The following is a 21,211-nucleotide window of genomic DNA, read 5'->3' as shown; positions in this document are numbered from 1 at the left end:
TTTTTTACCAGGGCCATTCTTTGCCAGGACACAGGAAAAAAAATGCTTTTCTTTTAATTAGTGCTCTGGGATCTTTAACATCCAACTGATCAGGCAGTTGAGACCACCATATCCATGTAACATTTCACCACAAGGAGATCTGTGCACCTTGAGATAGAAGGCAAGATCTCCATGTTGAACTTTGTGGACTTTCCTCCTTCCGTAATTCCAGGCACCAGCTGCCAGGCGCATGTTGCTGCTGGCTGGAAGAAAGTAATGATTTATTCTACCTCTCTTGGTAAGCAGTCAATCTTCTTGACGTCGTGGTCAGTGGGCTGAGAACAGAGACTGAACGTTGCCGTGTGAAGTTAACTTTGGCAAAACTTGGGACATCAGATGCAAAGTAAAAGGACGGAACCACTTTCATAAATGTTTGCAAGGATTTAAAGTGCAACTGTTTGATATGTTTACAGTATTTATTTTTGAGCAGAAGCTTATATTGACTACTTTGGTAGGACAATAATATCAGAGCCTTCTACATTGGCCAATACCGATTTGCAGCAGCCTGGAATATTAATTCACACAAACCAATTGATGTCTCGCCCATTTGATCAAGGGGTGACAGGCTGCACTCCATGAAAAATGGGAGCAAAGCGCATATTCCATAAACCTTACCACAAAAGCAACCAGTGCCTTGGCCTCTACCATCTGTTTTCATCTGTTGCATACCCTCTGTGTAAAAAAATACTTCCTGGTGTCTGTCCCGAAGTTGTCCTTTACAACTGTACCTTGTTGTCCTGTTGCTTTGGGAGGATCTGAATGTGTTGTACTCGGTTGATTTTCTCTCTCCTACTGTAAATAGTGGGGCCAGAGTGCCCGAAAACTCGCTCACTGATGGTAGAGCATTGTGGGTGAGAAACATAATAATAATCCTTGCATTTGATACAGCACCTTATCACGGTTTCTAGACATCTCAAAGAGCAGAATGAATTGACTGTATATTTTGTGGGCAAAACAAGGCAGCCAATTGCCACAGCAGTGTCCCACAAACACTTGTGGATTGAATGACCAAATTATTACTATTATTATTTATTTTTATTTCTTTTGGAGGGATTGTTGCACACGGAAAAGCGATTTGCCAATCGACTAACAACTAGGTTTCTACTTACTGCTAGGTAAACAGAAGCATGTGGAGTAAGGAAACGTTTCGTCCTGCCCGGGAATTGAACCCATGTGCTCTCGCTTGCGAGGAGAGTGTTCTAACCAACTAAGCTAAAGGACTCCACGTGAAGCACGCCGGTGTTCGAATAGTGGCGGGAGTGGCTGGGCCAGTCGTGTTTCAGTGGTACGGTGGAGTGAAGCCATTTGAACATGAATGCATGTTTAAGAGATATAAGTTTAGGGGAGTTACATGGGAAATAGGCAATAGCGGCTAAATAGAGAAAGCTATATTAAAAGGTAAAGCATCAAAACCCCTGTAGATTGGGGAAAGTGAACAAGAAATCAAGTGATTCGGTGAGATAAGCGGAGGCACTGTGAACAGAATTTCATAATGAAGGTAAAATATGAGTTTCCTCCAAAGGCAATCCATAATTTATTCCATTCTAAATGTGTTTCTATCGGTATCTAGGTTGCTGTGAAATTAATTTTGAAAACCCTAAGCTTAAAGAGGATACTCCTATAAAAGGGAGGATTTCCAATTAATTTCAATGAGAAGTCACTATAATCTCTCTTTACCTGCAAAATGAAATCTCATTTTATTAATATCCTGCCCACAGCAACATAGATATTAAAGACTTTTCTGTGTGTACCTTTTCTATTTATGCACTCGTTAATAAAGTTAAACATTTCTGCTATTCAGTGTTTTATGCAATCGCCATCTATTCCAGATCATTACATTATGTTAGATAACGTCTGCAGGCCTGCCCGACATTGGTCAGAGAAGGCGAACGTTGTAACAAGTGTTAAACACAGAAATTGCAGCAGATATCTAGAGTGCCACAGAAATAGCTACAGAAATGGGCCAGGTTTTTTTTTTCCTTTCCCCCATCCCCCCTTCCCAATGGCTTAACAATAATAATACTTGCATTTGATAGAATGCCTTACCACATCGTTGAGATGTCTCTAAGCGCTTCACAGAACATACTGCAAAGTGAATTGACCGTATATCTTGCGGGCTTGGGTCATCGGTTCATCAAGACATTCCCCAGTGGCGAAACAGAGGAGATTCGATGACTGGTTTGTGCTGAGTTTACCAAGTGTTAAAATTGGCTCTTGGCAGCAAGGCATTGGGGGCTGAGGGGGAAGAGTGTGGGGCTCGTGGTGAGAGACATAAGCCAAGCTTTCACTGTTGGTTGCTCTCTAGTGTTCCCCAGAGAAAAGTGCATTGTGTACATAGCTGCCAAAGATGGGATCAGGTATAGCTTTGACCCTCTTCCCTTCCCTGCCATGTCAAGCATCTTATCTCGTTCAAGCTCACAAAAAAGATTGACCGGTTGGGAGAGGAAATGCCAAGTCTGGCTGGCGTCTCGAGACCAAGGGATGAGGCAACACCATTAGAAGAAGAGTGAGAGCATTTTTTAAAACAATAGGATTGTGTGGATATTTCTGGACTTTGAGTCAATAAGGACCTATTTCAAATGAGAGCAAATCTGTCTGCATTTGCAGTGAATATTCAAGACTAATTCCATCACGTTTAGTTCTTGACTGAATTTCTCTGAAAGTTTATTTCACTGTAATGGGTTTATTATAGTTTCCAGTTTAGACATTACTACGCCAAGCAATTGACATTTTGGGGTATAATTTTAAAATATATACTCAAAATATGTATTTTTTAAATTGTTCCCCTTGAAACAAGATACAACGATGGGGGTTTAATTTGAGGTATTTTTAAAAAATAAATGCATCATTATCGTATTTCGAACAATCTTTCAAACACATTGAAGAATGCATTCGATGGATTTAGGGATATGACAACATTTCTTACGAAGCAACACCCCACAATTGATTTCAGTATGGATTGTATCTAAACTGTGCGGTTATTGGTTACAAAAGTCATTCATTCCACTTAAAAGTATATTCTGTGAAGCACTTCCAGATATCTCAACAACGTGATAAGGCACTATAACAAATGCAAGGATTACTATTATCATTGTAAGATCTCTCACAGCAGCAAAAGCTTAAGCCCCAACTAAGCAATTCAGAGTCTCCCTGTGAACTGTGACACATATTCCCAAACACGCACTGGCAGTTTGAGAGTCAAAATAGGCAGCAAATTTGCAGTATGTTCCAATATGAGGCTTGGGCATGGGCTGGCATTTCATTTCTAAGCATTAGAATGTTTCCAGCTTAAAAATAGACGTCCCCCAATATCCCAACAGTAACCTTAAGGAAACACTGACAGACTCACAACATGATGATATTGCAGGTTGACTTTAGTTGCATTTGCTTTACGAGAACAACAAAGATAATTCAGAACATTCCTGTCTAGGTTCTGTATGTGAAATAAATAGGCTGGATGCAGTGAAAGCCAATAATAGCATTTATATGATTTAGCTACAAGATAAATCACACATATCTGGCCATTTTATTTTTCAGTTATATTTTACAGAGGACCACTACTCTTTATTGGACGTTTGGAATATTTTGTGCGACAAAATGCATTTCATTTACTGGAGCATTAATACTAACGGAAAGAGATAATGTTTATTTTTCTGGATAGAAAGTTTCCTGAGAACCATCTGAATAATTCATAGCCTTCCAGTAACACACTAAATGAGTGTTTATGTCCCTAGCAGTTTGAAAGCCTTATTTTTAAGTACCAGCCCCAAAGAACATTCAGAGCTGCTTTAGCAAGATAAATCCTGACTGAGTATTTTGCATTAAATTTCACAATTTCAAAGTTCAGTAATAATAATGTCTTTCATTTGATATAGCACCTTATCACGTCTTCTAGATGTCTCAAAGCGCTTCACAGAATATACTGTAAAGTGAACTGTATGTTTTGTGAGCAAAACGCAGCAGCCAATTGCACACAGCAGTGGCTGTTCATTTCGACACAGGTGCCCGAGCTTTAAAAAAATCCATATATTTGACAGAGCCCCTTGTATGTTAGGAGGATGTCTCACAGCATTACGCAGGATTTACTGTTAAGCATGGTGACTGTGTATTTTGTAGATGAATGCGGCAGCTAATTCACCAACAGTAATGTCCTACAAACAGCCACAAAATGAATAACCAATTTTATGTGAGGGATTGTTTTCCTGGACAACGGGAGAAAAGTCCTTCTCTGTTTGAGTAAGGCCATGGGATCTTTAACGTCCACTTGAACAGACAGACATTTTAACGTTTTAACGTCTCACCCCAAGGGCAGCAATGCCAGCACCAAAGCACATCCCCAGCAGTGCACAAGAGGGTCGATATGGATTATGAGCTCAAAGTGGAGCTCGGAGTCGAGACAAGAGAGCTACCAACTCAGCCAGGCTAACTCTTCATTTACTGCATAATGGACCCTCAATACAGATCAAGACTTCCATTCAGCATTTTGCACAGTGCCTTCGCTGATGCATGAATACAATGGGAAATCCCATTAGTTGGCCAACATTGCTCAAGGCAATGCACAGAACAACGAACAGGATTGTTACTCGTGGATCTATATTTTTGTGGTGAGACAAATCCTATATTTTCCCAGTTAATCCGTTTTCCCGAGGTTAATAATAATAGCAATACCTCTTTGCACCTGATGTTGTGGATGTCTTAAAATGCAAATGTCTTAGTTCTCGAGAACGACAGTGACTGATTATTTGGAGGTTCCACTGGGAGAGGACAGAATCTTAGGAGAGATTGTGTGAATTTATTGATGGCCAGTGTGCTAGTGGTAAAATACCAGAGGCGCTTACTGCAGCAAGTCTAGAGTAAGGAAGAGGAAGGCTCGCAAGATTAATTAAATAAAATGGGCAGCAGATTCCTGGACAAATGTCAGGAACATGCAAGTCATAAATGTCTTCCCTCCGATAAGGGAGATGAGTTCAAAAATACACCAAGTTGAAATAATTTTCCTTTTTTTTGGCAAAAGTGTAGGAACACTGAAAGAAACAGCCAGTGGTTTATCAGCACAGTGTTCAACTTATTTATGGTCCAAGTACCACTTTATGGATATTTCAGGATGAAGCGTTTGTTTAGAGGTTAAAATATACGGCGGCCACTTGGCTCCTTAAACCAAATGCTGGCACATTCTTAATAATAATAGTAATTCTTCCATTTAATAAAATGCCTTATCACGTAGTCGATTTGTCTCAAAGTACTTCATGTGATTGGTACTGTAGAGTGACTGTATTTGGTGGGCGAACAAGACAGACAGTTTGCACCCAGCAATGTCCTGGAAACAGCTGTAAAATGAGCGCCCGATTTTATTTAGGAGATTATTGGCCATTCTTGGAAGTCATAATTCGGTTATAGAGGTAATAGTAATAATAATCCTTGTATTTTTTTTCAGCGCCTTATCACATATTTAATTAAGGTACTTAATGTATTCACTTCCTTGATTCTATGCAAAGGAAGGTCCCCCTTTCCCAACACACACTTTTTCAACATGTTGCCAAAGTTCATTTCGGCCACTGCTCAAACAAGAGAAGCAACTTTCCACTCAGGTAGCCGTGAACATGAGACTTCTGCAGTTGAGCGCCTAACACGAGCAGATCCATGGGAAGAGTCAGGGAGGGAGAAGAAGCTTTCCTGTTGGGAACTTACCACAAAGTGTGATAAACTCTGGAACACACAAAAGTTCAGTCATTCATTTTGACCAGAATTTAGCAAATCAAACATTGTTGAATCACCAATAAAAATCGAAACACTTTTTTTTCCCCCACTGTGTTTTTTTTTACTTCTTCCCAAGACACACACATAGTCATAAGCCACAACTGCCGTGCTTCAGCAGTCAGCGCACCGCCTAAAGAAATTACGGCAGAACAAAATCACCAGCGTTAATCAGTCGCGGGAGAATATAATATGTTTCACATCAAACAGGGTTAAATTGCTCGTTAATCAATTTGTACCAATTATAGCCTTTATATGATGCCAGCTGCAACATAAATGATTAACTGACTGACTAATAACTTTATACAACAGTTGGCAACTTTTATAATAAATAATCAATTTCAACACCACATCCTGCAAACTTGAAATAATTCCATGAACTTATTCAAAGGCCAGATGGGTTCCTGTACACTCTAACTGTTCTGCAGTTATAATGTAGTACTTTTATCCCAGCACATTTTAGATACCATTCTGCTTTCAGTATCACTGAAAATAATCTCAAAGGGAAAAAAAAGATTTGCACTGGGCAAGTCTGATCGCAGGATATAGTAAATTCGCAGTTTTTAAAAAAATAAATAAATCATTCTCCATTGCTGACATTGCTGATGCATCCAAACATCATAATAATATAATCTTTGCATTTGATATAGCCCCTTATCATGTCATTAAAGCGTTTCACAGAATATATTGTAAAGTGGATCAACTGTGTATTTTGTGGGCGAAACAAGGAAGCCAATTGCGCACAGCAATGACCCACAAACAGTCATGGATTGAGTGAATGGATTTTGTTTTGAAGGGATTATTACTCTTAGAAAGCGATCCACCAATCGAGTAACAACCGGGCTCCTACGTACTGCTATGTAAACAAGGTTTAGCTCTGCCCAGGAATTGAACCTGGGTCCCCTCGCTTGCAGGACTCCATTAACCGTGAGTATATTCATCTTTGCTTTTTTTTAACAGTATAAGGGTTAAAGATTTATGAGACAGCCACATTATCACAAACAGTAGAGTGCTTGCCAGCCAGCTGGTCACAGGCTGAGGTCCTGAAGCTGTCAAGCTCTGACTCGTCCACCTGTCCAGCGCACAGAGTGCAAATCCAAATTGTCGGCATGAAAGAAACACACAGCTGAGATGCAATGATTATTTCTAGGCTCATACTTATTATACTCTCCACGTTCGACAACAAAACACAGTCACTACACTTTACTGTAAAATCCGACACATCTTCCCAATGTGAAAGGCTTCATTGGCTATGGTTTTGCATTGATTGAAATCCCACAGTGGTTCAATAAACTCTACTATTATCAAGCATAATGTCTCGAGCAATGCTTTTAAGATCATGTTGATGAGATTGCATTTATTGTTAATTATGATAATCCTTGCAGCGAGGACACCAGGAGAAACATCTTAATATTGTGAGAAGGCGCTATATCAAATTTAAGGATTATTATTATTACCACCTCTGAATCACTCTACTGCTTGAAATGGCACAGGAAAGTTCCCAATATAAAATATAAATATTAAAGCGTCATAAAGCAGTTTATAATTTAACACAGCTTCCACTAACTCGTACTCCAGTCTGTCAGCAATGAAGTCATCACAACCCTAGGCAATCCAATCGCAGTTCCTTTCTTGACCCTCAGTGCAAGTTTCCATTCTACATTTTCATCCTTTGATCTCTGTGGGGGCAGTAAGCGGCTCTGATTCATACCCGGGAAATCCTGTGTGCTGCTGAGCTTTGAAAACTCCCAATGTGTTGCAATCACTCAAAATATTTTTAAAAAATTAAGATAAAAAAATGATTTAAAAATAACTCAGGAATAGCGAGTAATGCTTGTCAACCAATGACCCAATGATAAAAGTAGCAGGAGAAACCTGGCTAGATTGAATTTGACATCTATCGCTATATCAAGATATAATTTTGTATCTCGTTGATTCAATTGGTAGCATCTTGCCTCTGAGTCGCAAGTTTGTGGGTTAAAACTTCACAGAGAGCTCAGTGGTTAGAGCACTCGCCTCGCAAGTGAGAGACCTGGTTTCGATTCCCGGCAGGGCGAAACCTTGGGCAAGTTTCCTTACCCCACACGCCTGATAGTAATCCCTCAAGGAAAAAAGTAATGATAATTTGGTCACTCAATCCACAACTGTTTGTGGGACACTGCTGTGCGCAATTGGCTGCTGCGTTTCACCCATAAATATACGGTCAATTCACTTTACAGTATATTCTGTGAAGCGCTATGAGACGTCTCGAAGACGTGAAAAAGCGCTATATCAAATGCAAGGAGTATTATTATTAAGACTGACTCTCCAACACTTATAGGAACGATGAGTTTTCAAGTGTCAGCCCGGCTCAAGTGGTAGTAATTCCATCTCCGAGTCACAAGGTTGTGGTTTCAAGACTCGCATCGGGTTACTGAATTCACATAGTCCAGGTCGACACTCCAATGCAATGCTGTGGGAGTACTGCATTGTCAGAGGTGCCATCCTTCAGATGCAACATTAAACACCAGGCTTCGGGACCACATCACTCCTACCCTCGCTCGCCTCCACTGGCTCCCCATCCCCCAGAGGATTGATTTCAAGATCCTCATCCTCACCTACAAGGCCATTCACGGCCTTGCTCCCTCCTACCTCTCCAACCTACTATCCCCCTACCTACCTGCCCGTACCCTCCGTTCCTCTGGCTCCGGTCTGCTCCACGTCCCCCGCCCCAACCGCCCTACTATCGGTGGTCGGGCCTTCAGCCTCTCAGCCCCGGCGTCTCTGGAACTCCATCCCCCAGTGCCTTCGCCTTGCTTCCTCCCTTTCCTCCTTCAAGGCCGGTCTCAAAACCTTTCTCTTTGACCGTGCCTTCAGCTCCCCTCTCGACTCTCTTCCTCCTCCTCGCTCCCTCCCTTCCCTCCCCTCACCCTGACCATTCCCCCCTCCTCTCTCCCCCCCCCCCTCACCCTGACCATTTCCCCCCTCCTCGCTCCCTCCCTTCCCTCCCCTCACCCTGACCATTTCCCCCCAATGCTCGGGTCATGACCCAACTGTGCAGCGCCTTGGGACGTCCTCCTGACGTGAAAGGCGCTCTATAAATGGAATCTTGTTGTTGTTGTTGTTGTTGTAAGTGTTATTGAGAGATTGAGTCGAATGATGCAGCAGTTAATAAAGGGCAGAAGTAACATCACATCTGTTTCATTATATATAAGAAAAATTGCAAAATCTACCAACTCTGTGACTATCTGTGAATTAAAATCCTGTGGGAAACCAGGGACTGATCCTGTCTCCATAATTACAACAGCCTTGGAGTTAGACCGGAACTGCGACTTCTCTGTGAGAAAGCACTGAACTCTGTAGCGTTAATATTGTCCATGCAGATAATAACAATAATAATTCTAAATCTGCTCTAGATTGTTCTTAGTGGGAGCTGAGGAAACCACTTCACAGCTAAGTCTGCGAGTTAGCCTGGCTCAGTTGGTAGTGCTCTGACTTTTGAGTCAGAAAACTGTAGTTTCATAATAATAATAATAATCCTAATAATACTTGCATTTGATAAAAAGCCTCATCAAGTCGTTGAGATGTCTCGAGTGCTTTACAGAATATACTGTAAAGTGCAGTGACTGTGCATTTTGTGGCCGAAACGTGGCAGCCCACTGCGCACAGCAGTGTCCCACAAACTGTCGTGAATTGAATGACCAAATGACCCCACATTACGAAATGACTTTGAACCATGCTAACGCTCCAAGGAATGGTGAGGGTGCGTTGTAATGTTGGAGGTGCCGTCCTTCGGATGAAACATTAAACTGAGGATTGAATGTTCAGCAAGAATAAACTGTGTGAGTGCTGGGTAATGAATCTTTCTCATCTTGAAAGCATTGAAATATCAGGCACTTCAAGTCCATTTATACTGTAATTAGACCCACTCTCCTTTGCTCCAGCATCATGCTTTACCCCAGCCTCAGAAAACATTGGCACCAAATACCGCTCAATTGTGAATTATGGGTTCTGGACTCTTGCCCGCTTGTACCTCGACTGAATCGGACAAAAGTATTTCAAATAGAACCATTTCAGCTGGCAGAGAGAGGAGACTTTCATCCTATTAGTACAGTAGAATCCCATTAAAAGGCAGAGGTTGAGGTTCATAAAATCCCAACTAGTCTTCCACATCGCCACTTCACCAACCCCATGAACGCTGATGTCACTGTGCATAGCACATAGGAACTGACATCAATGGTAACCCAATGACCAGGAAGTTGTTTGACATGCAGGGAGCCAGTTAATCCATGCTTCAAAGCCAACAAGCCATCCACTATATAGGTTTATAATCTTATCTTTTAAGCGGGCACCTTATCAAGAGATTCTAATGTGTGTACTTGATTCAAACGTGTGCCATTCCATCGCGCTTTTCACCATAATGGAACAATCTAAATAATAATAATAATAATCCTTGCATTTGATATAGCGCTTTTCACGTCGGGAGGACGTCCCAAAGCGCTTCACAGAACACACTGTAAAGTGAATTGACTGTATATTTGTGGGCGAACGCGGCAGCCAATTGCGCACAGCAATGTCCCACAAACAGTCGTAGATTGAAAATGACCAATTTAATTATTGTTTTTGGTTTTTGGAGGGATTATTATTAGGCTCTGTGTGGAGTAAGGAAACTTGCCCAAGGTTTCGCCCTCTGCCTGGAATTGAACTCAGGTCTCTCACTTGCAAAGCGAGTGCTCTAACCACTGAGCTACAGGACTCCACACATGTCATTAGTCTGCATGCTAATTTTAGGGCTGTAACGTTCAATCCATTCAGTTGGTTCAGATTGTATGCTTGAGACAATGTGGTCCATGTTTCAGCTTTGAATCATTCCACGAGGCAAGAAAACTGCTGGGAAAACTGTTGTACGAGATGTTAAACAACGAGTGGGTAGAAATTCCACCCAGGCCTAGGTTTACTCAATTAACATAGTACTTCCTGTAGCTCAGTGGTTACAGCACTCGCCTTGCAAGCGAGAGACCCGGGTTCGATTCCTGGCAGGGTGAAATGTTGGGCAAGTTATTATTATCTCAAAGCAACCAGAATTTGTCAAATTCTTAAACACCGTCCTTAACTTTGAAGCTGTTTTGTTTAAAAAAAACTTTGAAGCTGGTAAGAATGACAGAAAGCAAGCTTCAAAGTGAACTCAACAATTTGCCATAAAATAAGATGAAGATTTTCCTCTTAGTCATGGTTACCTCACCTGTAACGATTCTCACAACTCAGCTGTATATGGTAAATTCTTTACACTCAGCTCCAAGCATGAACCCACACCCATTATTCTCCCAGTCAATTGCGTATTTCCTCTGAAAGGGTTATCCAGCACACCCTTACATTGCTTGGTGTGAGACTCCATCGCTGTAAAGAGCTCTGAGACGCTACCCTACCTGAACAGTGCTATATAAATACAAATTATTGTTGTTGCATGAAATCGATCATTCACTTCATGGGTATTAGGACAGCTGTGGGCTAACTGGCTACCCTGTTCACCTATTAAATATACAGTCACTGCACTTTAATGTAAAATCCTGTGAAGGTCTCGATGACATAATAAGGTGCTGTATCAAATGCAAGGATTAGCACCATTTTATCACACTTTGAGATGCTGTGTTAAGAGAGTAAATCTAGAACAGTGGAATTTTACCCCTGGTAGAGCATGAAATCCAATATAAAAGATTTCCTTCAGTACATAAGATCCATTTGTCTTTGTCTTCCACAGTACAACACAATGAGGCCACAAAACATGTGATATGTGTTAAATTAGAAGGGTATAATTAATAAGCTTTTAACGTGAAATGGTGGGGCACCTAGTGGGGGTATTCCATTGTGAGAAAAAATATCCCCAACTGGTAGCGGTAGCAGAAAAAAGCTGTGGTACTGGGCAAGCTGTAATTTAATGCTGGGTTGAACCATCATTGAACCCATCTTTCAGATGAGACATTAAACCACGGCCCCGTTTGCCTACTTAGGTGGACACAGAATAGCAATAATCCTTGTGCTTCATCACAGCATCCAAATGTTTTAAAGCTAAACAATACAGGATTTAACTGTGAAGTATCATGACTGTGAATTTGGAGGCAAACGTGACAGCCAATTTGCCAACAACAACGTCCCACAAACAGCCGTGAAATAACTGACCAATTTTATCTGAGGGATTGTTGGCTGGGACACCCGGAGAAATTCGCTTCTCCTTTCAAATAGTGCCATGGTGTCTGCCTGTTCAGGTGAGGGTTAAAGGAAGTTTTTCCCGGTGTCCTGGCCAACAATCCCCAAAATAAAAATATGGTTGTACATTTCATGGCTATTTGTAGGACACTGCTCTATGCATGTTGGTTGCTGCGTTTGCTTACAAACTACACAAACACACAGTGACTATAATTCACAGAATATCCTTTGAAGCACTTTGAGGCAAGACCCGATAAGGCGTCTATGAAATGCAAAGATTATTATTCAGTAAATACCAGAGGATCTCGGTGCAAGTCAACGATGAATTCTTATCGACCTCTTTAGACATTAAATGAATGAGATATTGCCAGCAGTCAAAGCTCTACCATCTACCTGCTTTCAAGGTAATTCTGACGGGGGACTGGAGGGGGAGGGAAAGGGGAAAATATCATGCTGCCAGTGTCAGCTGATTTTCTTTTTGGCCAATTATAGCACAGCAGGTCAAGACATCAAGGAGGCATTTGTAATAAGGCTCCCGCACTTAAGATCGGTAAGATCTATTATGTTAAGTATCAATTAGAGTAGTAATGTAGATTTCTGCAATGGTAGCTTTGCTGCACCACGTGGGAGGCATTTTCAGGAACACTGATTTCCTCAGTCAGCCTTCAGTGCCCACATCTGCATCACTGAACAGCTCTGAAAATGAAGAATGTATTCATTAAGTAAAGCTTCTACACTAACAATGCTGATGTCTTTACTGCCCTTCAGTAGCTAATCAGGCCAGAGGATATCCAAGTACTGTACTGTGTTGACTTCATCGATGATTGTAATTGCATATGCACCGAAAGAATAAATATATAATAAACAAAACACTACACAGTTACCTTATAGCATTGCAATTGGTTAGAGCCTGGAGTTTATTCTGAATTTTATTTTTAAAACATGATCAAATAGTTTATTCTTCAAAAGAGAGCCTGAACGATGATCTTTTCACATGTGTTTTTAATCTGGGAGGCTAACCATACTGGCAATTCCAAATGCACAGGTTATATATAGTTCTTCAGGTTTGATATATGGAATCGCAACAGGTGGAAATGTCACTGACTGACTGACCGCATGAGATTCATAGACAAATCAAAGGGCAACAAACACGAAATGACAATATCACAATTCCTGTTTTCACCTCTACTGAAATTACCCTGCTCTTCTAACAACTGCAGTACTCCTTTCAATCTATAATCAGCAGTCACTAAGCCACGAAACTCCGCTTCTGGGATGCTATCCTGCGCGAGGGGCGTTATATAAATGCAGGTTGTTTGTGTTCAGTGTCCGTAAGACCATCAGAACATAAGACGTAGAAGCAGGAGTAGGCCATTCGTTCCTCACTAACATTAGCCTTCAGGTTTCCCTCTATTTTCGGTAAGTTTTCAGTGTCCTCTAATGTGAAGACAGAAGCAAAATATTTGTTTGATGACTCTGCCATTTCTTTACTCCCCGTTATAATTTCTCCTGTCTCTGCCTGCAATGGACCCACATTCACTTTTGAGAGTCTCTTCCTCTTTATGTACTTGTAAAAGCTCTTACAATCTGTCTTTATGTTCCTAGATAGTTTACCCGCAGCTTCCATTTTCTCCCTCTTAATCAGTTTCTTGGTTTTCCTTTGCTGATCTCTAAAGCTCTCCTAATCCTCAGGTTTACTGCTCGTTTTGGCAGTATTATAGGCCTCTTCTTTTAATTTTATACTTTCCCTAACGTCTCTAGTTAACCAAGGTTGAACCACTTTTCCTGTAGTATTTTATTTTTTGAGGGATTATGTATTATATCGTTTGCCATTGCTGGTCTACCGTCATATTTTTAAATCTAATTTCCCAGTCTATTTTAGCCAAATCTTCTCTCATACCTGCAAAGTTGGCATTATTTAAATTTAAGACCCTGGCTTTGGATTCAACTATATCATCTCTAACTTAATGTTAAATTCCATCATGTTATGGTCACTCTGCCCTAGAGGAGCCTTAATTTCCAGATTACTGATTGGCCCTATATTATTGCACAAAACAAGATCTAGGATAGCCTGTTCCCTGGTTGGTTCCTCAGCATACTGTTCTAGAAAACTATCTCTGATGCATTCTATAAACTCATCCTCTAATTTACTTTTGCCAATTCGGTTTTCCCAGTCTATATGATTGAAATCACCCACTATTAGTGTATTCCCCTTGTTACTTGCTCCTCTAATTTTCTGATTTATACCCTGCCCAATACTGTAACTGCTGTTTGGGGGTCTATAGACCACTCCCACTAGTGTTTTCTGCCCCTTGTTGTTTCTTACCTCCACCCATTCCGATTGTACATCCTGATTTTCTGATTTAAAATCCTTCCTCTCTACTGTTTTTATCTCATCCTTTATTAGCAGGGCTACCCCCACCACCTTGTTTTCCACATTGCATATCTCTCCTATATGTCGAATACCCAGGCATGGTTAGCTCCCACCCTTGGTCTCCCTGTAACCACGTCTCAGTAATGGCCACTGGCACTGGTCACCTTCTGGTATCTCACTTGAATGGTTATTATTCCCAATTTTAGCTGTGGCATTGAGTATTTAGGAAGGTAATTGGCAGTGAGAGACAGCATAGCCATATCATGTACAAGGCCAATCGTGTACACACATGTTCCTTTCAGCAGATGGTCTCTGCAGGATGATCAAGTGCAGAGCACTGAAGCTGTGGTGTATTTGGGGCACATTGATTGTGCCCAATCTGGCTCTCATAGTGAGATGAGCTCACACAGTATAGACCACTCCTTCTGGTCTGGATGGTCCAGGACTGTATCAAGTGGTGCCTTTACCATCCAGGCCAGCAGGAGAACTCTTGCATCAAAATGTTTCTGAAATGGGTCTTTTAGTGGTATCATTTACGGTATTTCTTGACAGGATTGATTCTTTAATAAGGAATCCAAGTCCCACAAATGGAGACTTCTTCAGTAGACTGAAAGTATCTGGTGTGGAAACTCTGCTCCAATGCAATCTGCACTGTAGCTCAGTGGTTAGAGCACTCACCTCACAAATGAGAGACTTGGGTTTGATTCCCAGCAGGGCAAAACGCTGGGCAAGTTTCCTTAGTCCACACACCTCTGCTTACCTAGCAATAAGTGGGATCCCAGTTGTTAGTCGATTGGCAGATCACTTTACTGGGGGTAATAATTCCTTCAAAAAATATAATACTAATAAATTGATCATCAATCCACGACTGTTTGTGGGTCACTGATGTGTGCAATTGGCTGCCACGTTTTGCCCACAAAATACACAGTCAATTCAATTTACAGATCATTTAATCATCAAATTATACCTCGTTCGTCTATTGAGGAGCATAAGGGCTTTAGGGATAAATGCTGACTATAAGCAAGAAGGGTCAACGTGATCACAACTCGAATCTGAAGCTGCTACAACTAGCATTAACTTATTTTTTCCTCTCTTGCCCACCTGTAATTAAGAAACCACTGAACAGAACAAGCATCTGCCATCAGAGCAGAACAACTAATCTGCGTTCATTTCAATACAGAGCAATCGGTCTTGCAGTGCACTCCACTGCTTGTAGTACAACACTTTAATCAATATCCCTTTGAATTAGGGTGCAGATCAAACATCTACCTCCTTCAGTTACTGTCTGAAATGCGTATTAAATGGATGCTGTTTCACATCTGCAAAATGAAAACTAATTGGCCTCTTTGGCAACATATGAGAAGTGCGATACCAGCAAGGCTGAAGGTGAATAGATGCAATCTGTGTCTGTTGTCAGTTGAGATCAACCCCGAGCCAGACTTTGCTGCTAATATAGTTATTTCCCAGGTGCTGTATGCCACTTTTGAAATTTTACGGTGTAAACTCTCATTCTAATGGGGTACTTGGAAATCTGCCGAAGCATATATTATATATGTGCAAGAGAGAGTGGCACAGATAAGGTCTGCTCAACCTTCATGTGTGGCCTGAGTTTTGCTCCCGGATGACTGACATTAATGAACCCGCAAATCCCACTCTTGTCTAATCAGGCGTGTTCCTCGGCTGACTTTGTCATCGAAGAAAATGTCCCGCTAATATTCTGTCTCATTTCCACGTGGGTACGCTGATTATTGCTCATCTCATCTCCCAGTCGGTTGCTAAAACACGGCTGTCCAAAACCCTGTCAGTCAAAGCTGCGTTTGGGGAAGTGCCTGTTTTATTCTCTCTCCCACAGTGGAGCCTTGACTGACAGTGGATTTCTTCACAGAGAAACCTCAACATCTGCCAGCAATACGAGATAATAATCAGTGCATCTCAGATCGCCCTCCGTGGGATTAGAAAACAACTCGGGAAACCATCATGATTTAGAAGCAGCCCCTTGATAAAATTAGAGTAAGACACAGAATGGTATTAATGAGTGAAACGGCTAGATTGGATAGGCACTGTACAGCACAGTCTTTCTATACCATTGTCACATAGCTAGTGAGCTGCTACAAAGATTACAAAGATTATTGCTGGGTTGCAATGAGCACCATCTTCTATCCAATATAGCTCGAAATAGAGATAGTTTAATGTGTCTATATTATATCCTGTTCCTTCAATTTTCTTTCATTGACTGCTGCTTTTTTGGCGAGATAGAGCCACGCAATAAAGTACAAGGTTTCAAATGAAAACGTGTGTATTAAATCATATTTCTCAAGGAATTTTAAACCAGAAATTCCTGGATTCATTCTGAAAAGATCCAATTTGTTTTAAGATTTAAGATCACGCAGAACGCTGGAAAATTCCCAAATTCAGTCTTATTGGTGGGCCATGTCCTCTCCTGCACCAGGCTCCTCGAGCCTATCACCCCCCATCCTCATTCCTGATCGGCCAGTGGATTGAATACAATAATAATCCTTGCATTTGATGACGTGCCTTATCATGTCATTGAGATGTCTCAAAGCGCTTCACAGAATATACTGTAAAGTGGACTGATTGCATATTTTTGGGGCGAAATGCGGCAGCCAATTGAGCGTAGCAGTGTCCCACAAACAGTCTGAGTGACCAAATTATTATTTTTACGTATTTATTTGAAGGGATTATAACCCCCAGAAAGCAATCCATCAATTGACTAACATTTGGGTTCCTACTTACTTCTGGGTAAACAGGAACGTGTGAACTACTGTACAGAGACAGGAAAATAGGAAAATAGGAGCAGGAGGAGGCCATTCAGCCACCAAGCTTATTCCACCAGTTACAGATCTTGACAGATCTTTTAATCCCAATGCCCGGCCCTTTGGCCATTCCTCTTAATAATTATCTGATGAGGCGTTACTTTACTAAAACACTTTACTGTAGTATATTCCCTATTACTGCTTGCATTGTAATAATCAGCCATTGACCATTTCAGCTGTCCGTGTGATTCCATTCATAGAACATACAACAACTTGCATTTATATAGTGCCCCTCACATCCGGTAGCATTCCAGAGGGCATTGAATTCCATAAACTATTACTGCACAGAAACAGGCCATTGGTCAAATTAGTTTATACTTCACATGAGCCTCAAACCCTCCAAATCGACTCTCCTCTTCCTTTTATTCCCTTTTCTCTCCTCCATGCATCAAGTTTCTTAATGTGTGTTAAGCGCCAGTGTGAAATCAGCTCTTCAGATTGTTCATTGCAACAAAGCTCAGGTTGTGCGCTTTATTTTAAAGCCATCGTTTGTAAATCTATTAATAAAATGTATCACAGGGATACTAGATTTGTCAGCAGTGTTCATGATTTGGTAATGCAGCAAACAGAGCACTTACATCACATAAGATATTGGCACTTTGGGTTGAGGGTTAACCTTCCAGAATAGCCCATCACTCAGATCAAGTGGTTTTAGTGGTAATCAGTCTTGGCAGTCCAACTATTAAGACGTATATTTGTGGATACAGTTTGCCTTATCTGACAGCGCAGCTAGCATAACTTGACGTGAACCAATCATCAAGTCATTCGAGAAGCCTAATGCATTGCCATCTCCAATTGAAGAAAAGGCAAGGAGGCTGTAAGCTCAGAAAAACAATATTATAAGAAAATTAAATGTCCTCAGTTATTTGGAACCAGTGTCCCCGTTCCCCAACATAGAAAGGGAAGAAAGAAGCAGACAAACTGCACTGGCCCCTGGAATATTGAGAGTTCAGTATATCTATCATATATATTCAATGTTATGAGGCAAAGAGGTATCTTGACTTTGTTCAAGAAGTACCATGATATGTTGCTTGACACCTCAGTGTGGATTACATTTGTACATTTCTCTCCTACTATGTAGTGATGATTTCACATCAAACAAAAATGTTTCATGCTTCGATATCTAGCCAGTGTGATAGCTGACCTGGAGGGGCTCAGTGCTGCCAAGGGTTGTCTGGATTTGGAGCGTTCTATTTTTCAGCAACAAAACCCTTCACATTGACGACTGTAAAAGCTAGCCAAACAAATGTATATAAATTTCAATATGGCCCTTTTCTACATCAGCTGCCCTAATGTGAAATAGTTTTTCATAGTGGATTCACATTTTGTGCTCCTCACAATAGTCACCGGGCTTCCTAGACTCACTCCCTCCGACTCTCTCCCTTTCTCCTCTCCTTCAAGACCTACCATTTTGACCGTACTTTCGGTTATCTGTACTGTCCTCTCCCACCTCACCCCTTCGGCTTTCTCCCCCAGTTGAGGTGTTGCCAAGCCCAGCAATGTTAACCACTTTGAGACATGAAAGGCGTTATCTAACTGTAAATTGTATTTTATTGTGTACAAACCAAAAGTAGGAAAACGCAACAGAAAATACCAATTTACAGCGTAGTTCCACAAGAGTAGTGTCTACAAAAGGAAATGTGCTTCCATATCTGTGTATCTGTTGAGGTAAAAATGTCATCTGCCACAAAAAATTCAATACGCTAATTTATATTTTCCACTCTATTGTCAATTATCCGTTAGCAAAACCATCTACTTCTACGTGAGGTGAAATCTTCGCTCTCGATATAGGAACTCCGCTTTATAATCAATCCCGAGTCAATCTCCAGACGTCAAAGGCGCTGTATCCAATGTAAGGATTATTATTTTAATTATCATTAACCAACATTCTTTGTGATAAACCAGTACAGAATGTAAATCCTGCATTAATGTGCAAAACAAATCTTAGGATTCAAATTGAGCTGCCTGGCTTGCCCTCAATGTACCAATACACTTCTCTAAATCTCTGAGAAATTCACATTGTGTAACGCAGAATGCAGCGGAAATCCGCTGGTCGGGTAGTTGATTAATTTTTCTGTCTATTCAGCTAAAATTAGGTCATAGATTTGCCAATTAAAAGTCCTCCGGGCGCTGGGAAGATTCAGAAAGTAGCGAGCTCTGCACCGTATTGGCTTCCAGCTGCTAAACCAACATCTGTGCATCATTGTCAATGCAGGCGTGACTCAAATAACAATCTCTCATGCTGAACTAATTCTTTGTTGCTCCACATTAGCCTGCTCAAATGTGGTTAGACCGGCCACATTACAGTTGTGAATAATGGGTGCGTTCCTGTTGGTTAGATAATGTTGCACACTGGTGATGGAATATCCCAGTCATAGAATTTGGAATCTATCATTAATTTGGAATGAAAGAACAAATAACGCAAGCAAGTTATCTTGCAAACACACGCACACCCAAGCACAGCTTTGAGCTGAACATAATTTTACACCTATGTAAGGCATTAATGCCTCAGGTTTATGCAAGGTTTCAATTACCTGTGGATCAATTAATATTAAATCGCTTTCATTGTTCCATCTGTTCCTGCATATAATTTATACAATAGTCGCGGGATGGGAGGTGGGGGAGGGAGTGCACTTGTGTAGAAATGCACGACATGAACTCATGACAGCTTGCCTACAAATACACAATCACTAAACTTCACAGTAAAAGTCGCGCGTAGCTCTGAGATGTTTTGACGGCTATTTCAAACATGCCATTTCGACCTGTGAACATTATTGTTAAAATGCAATAATGTCACCCTCCAATGGTATATCATATACATCTAACCAATGTTGGTATTTCATACTATAGGGTACACACAGTTACTGTTTTCATCATTAATCTTGTGATTTAAACATTGTCAGTCAGATGTACAAAGCTCATTTAAACCCCCAAATGAATGTTCTACAATCTTTGGGGAGTGAATTGGTCTTGGCAAGACAAACCCATGTCATTTCTTGCTGAATCAGACACACTCGAGTGTCAAGGTGGGTACATTTAAGGAAAATCGGAGCTTCACCCCATTGATATACAACATATGTATAATAATAATCCTTGCATTTGATACAGTGCCTTGTCACATCTTCGAGACGTCTCAAAGCGCTTCACAGAATATACTGTAAAGTGAATTGACTGGATATTTTGTGTGCGAAACGCGGCAGGCAATTGCACACAGCAATGTCCCACAAACATTCGTGGAGTAAGGAAACCCTGCCGGGAGTCGAACCCAGGTCCTCTTGCTTGCGTGGCGAGTGCTCTAAGTTACAGGACTCCAACAGATATCTATCTGTTGAAAGGGTTGAGGCCATTTAGAAAGCAGCTTCATGCTGTGATGTGGAGGAATATCTAGAGGAATGAAATCAGATGAGCTGATGGGTCTTCTTCATCCCAACCAATCTTATGATCTTGTGAACTAATAGAATCATTAGTCACTGCAAGTGGATCTTCCCTTGCTCATGTGTATCTTTTAGACTCAGATAATAGCTTGTGTGACACAAAACAAACTTTGCACCTCAGAAAACTGGAATTACTGTGTGAACTGACAAGTGCAGATACCACATGATTGGGTTGGATGAAGAAATCCCTTCATCCCATTTGATTTCATCCTTACAGAATACCAAACCTACAGTCGATAGCCTGGTACCTGCTGTATTAATCCACAAAGCACCATCACTCAGTGACTGCATTGTCCTTCACGTTAACTCCAGCCATAATATTGTTTATCCAGCACCTAGGTTTTTCTCTTATGGTCCGTGAACAGTCCATTACATCACTTTAAAGCTATCCACTCACAGAATCTAGATAGGGACTTGCATTGAAATATCCGGAGTTTGTTTCCACAGTTACAATGAGCTTCCTGTTATTCTCTGTCAATAAACACGTAACCTTGGTCCGAACCTTGGCCACCCTTCGCCACATTTCACCACAAGAAAAGACACAATCAGTTGACAGAGCATTGTTATGTACGCCTAACTGAAGAGAATCTGAA

At 41.1% G+C, this 21,211-nt stretch overlaps 1 protein-coding gene across 1 annotated transcript in view; it reads right to left on the bottom strand.

Moving 5' to 3' along the window:
* LOC103179169 (metabotropic glutamate receptor 4) overlaps positions 1–21,211 on the bottom strand; it is a 227,044-nt gene that overhangs the window by 205,141 nt on the left and 692 nt on the right.

The sequence above is a fragment of the Callorhinchus milii genome, unplaced genomic scaffold (genome assembly GCF_018977255.1).
Source record: "Callorhinchus milii isolate IMCB2004 unplaced genomic scaffold, IMCB_Cmil_1.0 Scaffold19, whole genome shotgun sequence".
NCBI lineage: Eukaryota > Metazoa > Chordata > Chondrichthyes > Chimaeriformes > Callorhinchidae > Callorhinchus > Callorhinchus milii.
The sequence above is the reverse complement of the archived record's forward strand: the minus strand, read 5'-3'. Positions and strand labels throughout refer to the sequence as shown.